At 38.1% G+C, this 7854-nt stretch overlaps 1 long non-coding RNA gene across 1 annotated transcript in view; it reads left to right on the top strand.

The window, feature by feature from the left end:
* LOC136837511 (uncharacterized) overlaps positions 1 to 7647 on the top strand; it is an 8937-nt gene extending 1290 nt beyond the window's left edge. The window contains exon 2 of the long non-coding RNA XR_010852708.1: positions 7192 to 7647. This is a non-coding gene — a long non-coding RNA (uncharacterized lncRNA). The remainder of the gene's footprint in view (positions 1 to 7191) is intronic.
* The last annotated feature ends 207 nt before the right edge of the window (positions 7648 to 7854 follow it).

The following is a 7854-nucleotide window of genomic DNA, read 5'->3' as shown; positions in this document are numbered from 1 at the left end:
TGATTAAATTAAATCACATTATTAAATAACATTCATTTAATCTCTGAAGGAAATGAAAGTGGCATTTCTGACTTGTTTTAATGATAAATTTTATCTATGTTTACATGATGCTGAACAAAGGAATTTATTCAGTTTTGACTTGTAACTTTCTGGGCTTTTGGTAACTCAGGTTCATGAACACATGTAACAGTATATCAGGTAGATTTGAGTTGACTGATTTAAACTGTAAAGTGCTCCACTGGACACTTATGTATACTGCAGCCACTTAGAAGAAAATCTTTTTGGAGTAACATTAATATAACCACTGATGTCATACTTACTAGGTACTATATACAGAACAGGTGCTCGAGTGTATTTGTTACAGTGAGGTTCGTCAGTAATTGTTGGTCGTATTGAATTGCCTTTGATTTGTATCGACTGTATGTTGTATGTGACCCTGTAACATAAATGTCAGTAGCTTTGTCATGTAATCCCCATGGATTTGACTGGTATTATGTCTCTGGGGCAGCAGTTGGAAGGGTATTCAGGTGGTAGTCTGGTGGTCTTATAAAAGGTCTTACTTGTTGGGTATTGACAAAAGGAGCAGTTCTCAAGAGACACTCTGTATGTAGGATAATAGAGACTTGGTCTTACATTGTGAATTTGTAGAGTTTAGTCATGTGGTGATTTGTTGTGCTATTCAAGTACGGTACTTGGAGTCTTGTAATGTACGTTGGTGGTGTAATCTGAGATAGCTGTTTGTCTTGTGCTTTTCCATTGTTGGAGGCCATTTGTTCCGAGATCTGATTTCTTTGAGTGAAGATAAGGATTCCTCTTCCACATCATAGTGAATGTGAAGAATAAATTATAATAAACAAATATCTTACCCTCAAAATTCAAACTGTCCATGTTTCTTGCAGTCATAATTTTTTTTTTGTGGATGATACAGTTTTATTTTGTTCTTTTTGTCACCAGAAGCAGGTTCTCTCTCTTTACTTAATGCTTCTGGTATACCACTAGATGGCTGCCAGCACAGAGTTTCCATTGTGAGGTGTATCACCTAAGCAAAATGGCTCTAAATGAAAATAAAACTGCATCCACATTCCAGGCTAAAGCTGCTTTCTCTTCATACCACCTCATGCTCATTGTGAGTGTACAAGTTACCTATTTACTAGTTGCATGATAGATAATCAGTTAGTTAATGCTGAATAGTACGAGTTTATTTCCTGTAAAGGTGCATATGGTTACACCTCCTACAAATCTTAACAAGATACTTGATGGCATATGGATAGTGTGCTGAAATAGATTTTTGCATATGCTATAGTATTGTTATTTTAATTACAAGTGTACATTTTACAGAATAAGTAAAATGCCCCTAGATTTTCCCAGCATGCATCTAATGAACAGAAAAAATGAAAACAAAGAAGTGAAACAGCTTACACACTTGATAACTAAAATAAATGAAAATAGGAAAGTTCTCTATAGCATCCTTTCGAAAAACAGAACGTAATGCCACAGAGGCTGTGACACAGCTTAAGAGCAAGGTTTTGTAACTTTGGTTTGGAGTTGGATGAGAGCTTTGGATATAGGGGCAATACTTGGTGTAAGGCGATGCAATTTGAAGTCCTTCAGTGACATGGTGTCCACAGATACCCCAGTCAGTTGAGCAAAGTAAAAAATTGAAACATGAAATGTTGAGCACTCCCAGCTGCCTAAAAGGATTTTATTATCACATTTGGAGTTAAAGGCCAGCCTTAGTTGTCAAATTCATTTTAACTACATGCATTTTGGCTCTCCAGCACAGCCAATGGCTTCACAGTTATAGAAAGAGCTGACTGACACTGATGATTGATCTGCATTTGTGCAGTGTAAACAGTGAAGAAGGTGTGCAGGAAAAAGTTCTTTTGACAGAATGGTCAGAGAGGATTGACTGTGTGGTGCTGGTAAAGGAGGTGGAAGAAAGAGAGGCATATTCTGTACTCACACTGTAAGCTATTCTGTACTCACACCGTAAGCAGTATACCATTTTATAAAGCCATTTATTCAGCGTAAAAAGTAACACTTGAAGTGAATGCCTGGTTGCGTTCTGTGACTGAAATACAGTACTGTAAACTGTTGGGCAGTAAAGTGCAGTTTATATAAGAAGAAAGAATTTTGTGTAGTATGCAGCACTTTTGTGCTAAAGCAGAAGTCTTATCGAAGGCTTTAGCATGTGGGCATCAAATAAGGTTTTAAATAAGGACACCACCTAAAATTAGCACACATTGTACTCGGAAAAGCAACATGTGAAGTAAATTTACAGTTATCAATTCCTCCGAGAGCAGTCATCAATATAAAGAGATTAATGAATGTAGAAATGATGTTATTCCATCTGAAAATTATACAGTACATATTTAATGCACTGCTATGTAATGACCACCCTTTATGACATAGCAGCTGTCTTCATACAATGCCATGCAACATTTACAGATTTACAGTAAACATTTATGTTGACTGCCCAAATTTCAGTCAACAGTGAATGACAAAGTCTTCAGCTTATCCAGTTATAAAGTATTGACAAGCTGTTATGTATTAGTAAAATCTAATTTATCCCATTCCTGTTAGATGAACAAACTTTTGGATCAGCCCTGAACAAAAAAAGATTTGCTTGTTATTTGTTCTGGATAAACTATTCTTATGGCTAAGCTGCCAACTTGGAGGTTCTTACAAGTACTAAATGTTAGTCATCGTCCTCATGAAAAATCCTTTTCTCAGTTTCCTTTGTTGATCTACTGTAATGAGCATTACATTACCAATAGACTTGTTTTTTTCTAATCCTTACCATCGGTGCAGGACTTGATAAATCAAATGGTGATTTAATATTGCATGCTCATTACAACACTGCACAAAGGTTCTATTTCACTGAACTTGTAAGACCTTGATGTCCCTTGGGACTTAACACACAGTAACTGCAATACTATTTGTTTCCTTTACTGCTTCGTAAAGGAACTGGGAGATTACAGTATGTCTTTATTCTTCAGAGATCTCAAAAATCAGCCATAGCCACATTCAACCAATGCTCCCACACGTAGAACACAGATTTAAGAAAGATGTAAGGAAGTCCAAGTGATATCGCCAGATTTAGAAAATCGTCTCTATTTTCAGAGATGGAAAAGTCTTCGAGATGGCTTTGCTTAATGACCGTTACTCGGAAATAAAAAGACATCATTTTACGATGAGAATAGGGAGCTCTGATTAATCATTGAGGTTGATACCACTGGCTTTAGTTGACGGGCTCTGGTTTTGGTCCTATTGATTTGTTTTGATGGGTCAAGATTCAGTTTCCACCCAAAGGTTTGATCACATTGGGTTACTTTGATGGCTTCTGCTCGTGTGTTGTTTTATCTTGCACCGTACCCAATGACTTACTTTGATGAGTATAGGTTCAGTAACAGTCAGGTTTAAACCAGTATTGAATGATACGGGCTTATTTTGGTGGGTTCTGACAATTTCCATGCAAAGGCTAACACTCTTAACCTTCTGATTTTGTTTGATGAACTCGGGTTCAGTTCCTAACTAGAAGTTAAGATAGGAGCTGAGTTTCATTGACTGATTTTATTAATCCAGGTTTGAATGTCTTCAGCAGATTCAGACTAATTGAATCTCATTGTCTTCTTTGAATTGGTCCTTTCCAATTGTTTTGGAGATTTAGACTTAAATTGAATTTCACTGGATTATATTAATAGGAATTTGTGTTAATTTAGTCTTCATCAGTAAGCCATATTACGTTTTATGGCGTGATACGAATTCTTTATTCTTTGAAAATTTTGATTTCCCAAAATATTTAGATTATATTGCTGTTGAGGTCATTTGTATTATCTACTTACTTGGCCTGTTACTTTACTCGTTGAGACCCATAGCAGTCTGCACCAGACCAACAATATTTGTAACAAGAGTCAGTAATTGAGGAGTTACTTCGCTAGGTGGGCTTGTTTATGCCTTGCTCACCTTCTGTTTCTTCTATTCTTGGAACCATTGAGTGAGGGAAGAAAATGTTTACACGAGTCTTTCTTTTAATAAATAGTAGATTTATCAAAGTATAGACATTATTATGATATAAAACTGTTGCATATCATATGAATATTGTTTGTATATTGCTTTTTTGAAAGGCAGCATTCATTTCCTGCACTCAAGGTCATTTAGGCTTAGTCCAAACTTTCCTTAAAATGCTAGTTCTTTTCTCTGACAGCCCTCACTGTTACAGTGGACTCTTTCAGTTCTCAGGCTTCAGTGTTACCCTTTGCCACTTGCGCTAGTCTCTTAAGCTCTGTTGCATACCAGGGTTTTACTCTTCTATTTAGAATGAGTTCTATCTTTTAGCTTTGATGCTGCTTGAGTATGAAAATCCCCTTCTGTCATTAAATATAAAAATGACGTCTCCTTTGCTGCCTAGATTCATTTTCTCACTCATCCATGATGCCTGTTATTATGTGGGTCTTTTGACCTCTTCCATATTTTGAGAAATTCTTAGGTGTTGCTGAACAAGTCTATCCATCAAATGTATCGTGCATTATTTCGAGACTAACTGGATTTCGTATGTCACTTTTCACTAAGCAGAATGAACAGGAGACATCAGTGATTCTACAGCTGCCTCTGTCTGTACGTTCTCTTTGGGGCATTGTCATGGTTAGGGGGTAGCTTGGCACTGGTCTTTTTGGTTTTCCTGCCAGCATATAGTCTGTGCGTTCTCTTTGGGCATTGTCATGGTTCTTACCAGGAGGTAGCCTGACACTGGTCTTTTGGTTTTCCTGCCAGGATATAGGTGTTATGTAACTTTTGTCTTTTGGTTCTGCTGTCAGGAAGCAGGAAGTGTACTGTAACTTTAGTCTTTTGGTTCTGCTGCCAGGATTTAGGTGTTCTGTAACTTAAGTCGTCTGGTTCTGCTGCCAGATGATAGCCTGTAACTTTGATCTTTTGTTTTTCAGCCATGATGTAGGTATTTTGTAACTTTGGTGTTTTGGTTTTGTTGCGAGCATGCAAGGGTTCTGTAACTTTGGTCTTTTGGTTCTGCTGCCAGAAGATGGTCTGTAAGTTTGGTCTCTTGGTTCTCTTGTGAGCATGCAGGTGTTCTGTAACTTTGGTCTTTTTGGTTCTGCTACCAGGGGATGGTCTGTAACTTTGGACTTTTGGTTCTGTTGCCAGGAGATGGCCTGTAACTTTGATCTTTAGGTTCTGCTGCCAGGAGATGGTCTGTAAGTTTGGCCTTTTGATTTTGCTGCCCGGAGATGGTCCATAACTTCCGTCATTTGGTTCTGCTGCCAGGGGATGTACTGTAAGTTTGGTCTTTTGGTAGTTGCCAGGAGATGGTCTGTAACTTTGGTCTTTTGATTCTGCTGCCAGGAGATGGTCTGTAAGTTTGATCTTTTGGTTCTGTTGTGAGCATGCAGGTGTTCTGTAGCTTAGTCTTTTTGGTTCTGCTGCCAGGAGATGGTCTATAACTTTCGTGTTTTGGTTCTGCTGCCAGGAGATGGTGTGTGAATTTGATCTTTTGGTTCTGTTGCGAGCATGCAGGTGATTTGTAGCTTCGGTCTTTTGGTTCTGCTGCCAGGAGATGGTTTATAACTCTGATGTTTTGATTCCGCTGCCAGGAGATAGTCTGTAACTGGTCTTTTGGTTCTGCCGCCAGGAGATGGTCTGTAAGTTTGGCTTTTGGTTCTGCTGCCAGGATGCATGTGTTCGTAATTTTGGTCTGTTGATTCTGCTGCTGGGAGGGTCTCTCTCTCTCTCTCTCTCTCTCTCTCTCTCTCTCTCTCTCTCTCTCTCTCTCTCTCTCTCTCTCTCTCTCTCTCTCTCTCTCTCTCTCTCTCTGCATATATCTTATTACTAGTTTTCAAGAAATGACTGAAAAAGTAAAAAGAAAATTCAGAATTTTTTCTATAAATAATGAAAATATACTTTAGTTACAAAAACTATTTTCACCTTTTCGCCGATTGCGAAGGTTTCTTGTCAGTGTTTTGGATTGTTGCATTTTAAATGGTAGAGTGAAAGGCCACGTTGGATATGTGAAACACTCATGGCAAACATTTTTCTAAGTGAAAGGCCTGCATTTTGAAGCACTCTGAATGTTTCCATTTCCTTTTACTTTCGTCACAATGAAAGCATATGTCCTTACGTCAGAGTCACCGTTATTAGGCAAGTATTTGTGTTCCTTATTCTCTGAAACCCTTTTGTGAAGGAAATCGCTCTTCTTCGTTATCTACTAGGCTTTTCGATAGTTAATCAATTCACACCTACTGCACCATTCCCCCAACCCCTTCCGTTTATTTACGGGACACCAGTTTTTAGGGTGAAGAGATTGTGTTATGTTAATGCACTTCGGATGTGAGTTAGTGGCATTTGTTCCACAAATCTTGACCTTCGCTTAGGGATGTGTGTTGCTTTCGAGTTAGGGACGTTGCGAGTTAGGGACGTTGCATAGCATATTAGACGTATTATCACATATTTTGACAAGGATTCTGAACAAAGTGTTGTTTTGCACTAATTACGAAAATTGAGGAATGCGTTGTAGAGCACTGAAATATGTTGCAGTTATGGATGTGTTGTTCAGTCTTTGTGACTTAGCCTTTGTCATATTTGACGCATTCGGTAAGGGGTATGTTGTATAACACATGGCACAATAACAAAGGGAAATAATACAGTGATTACAACAATACTCTGTCAATGTGTTCATGTACCTGGTATACTAAAAGTCATTAGGGTATCGAGTCAGACTGATGCAGTTCCATTTTGTTCGCAATCGTGAAAAATACAGATAATGCTATATCGATTTAGATGAGCCAGAAATCTGCTTCTTTTTTCGAGGGTGAGGTAGAGAATGCTATTTAATGCTGTGTTTCCATTTAATTAAACAGATATATACATAAAACACCGTTCAATGCCTTCTAATTCTCGTGTTTTGAAGTTCTGTTTTGCAAAAAACTTTTCCATGTTAGCTACGCCTCTTTTAAGTATGGCGATCCGCCAAGTCTTGTCCTGTACCTGACACCAATCTTGGTTTAAAGAACTCATTTGTAAGTAACCCTCAGGGATTTAGCACCTGAAATGAATATATAGAGATATGCTTGCTATTTATAATAAAGATCTTCTGCTAGTTTATAACTGAAGAGTAGTAGAATTCGACAATGGAAAGAAAACGTGTTTTGTAGTAAAAATTCAAATACGCTATTCTTTCAGGAACCAACGACTTGGCGGTCGTATGAATTGGTTAATAACGATCGTTAACCTTCGCTTACCTTGTTCAAATGCTTCCCCCCAAGAAACACGTGACTGAATTTGCTGTGGGAATGTCGACCTTATTGCCTGGGACGACCACGTGGCTTTTTTGATGCATTGAGGCTGAAAGGTTACTGGCATGAAAGAAAATGGATCTGGGTCTTGGCTCCTTGACTTATGTTCTTATAGAAAACGTCAGACTTCTGAGGGACTTTAGCGGGGACTGTGGTATTTGAGGGCTGTCGCCTTGGCAGAAATAGAATCCTTCACATTCGTAATACTCGGGGATGTATTTGGGATCCCAGCCTCTGGTGGGATGACCCTACTGCTTGGCCACAAGGCATAATTTAAGAAATGTCAAATTTGTTTTTTGTTTGTTTTTTTGTTAATAAAACAAAGTGTTCTCCTTGAATAAAACTTTTATTTCAACCTTCTCTAACAAGTTCCCCATATTAAGAGGCATTACAATTTTATTAACATCTACAAAGCGTGTAGTAGAGACATGGTTCATGCTTTAAGTAACAGTATTCTCAATCGAAGCACCAGCAGATTTTCTAGATACTAATTTTAGAACTTGTCTTTGACTTTTATACTTAACCACTTCTTAACCAAGATCAGAGAACA

The sequence above is a fragment of the Macrobrachium rosenbergii genome, chromosome 59 (genome assembly GCF_040412425.1).
Source record: "Macrobrachium rosenbergii isolate ZJJX-2024 chromosome 59, ASM4041242v1, whole genome shotgun sequence".
In the NCBI taxonomy this organism is placed as follows: Eukaryota; Metazoa; Arthropoda; class Malacostraca; order Decapoda; family Palaemonidae; genus Macrobrachium; species Macrobrachium rosenbergii.
The sequence above is the reverse complement of the archived record's forward strand: the minus strand, read 5'-3'. Positions and strand labels throughout refer to the sequence as shown.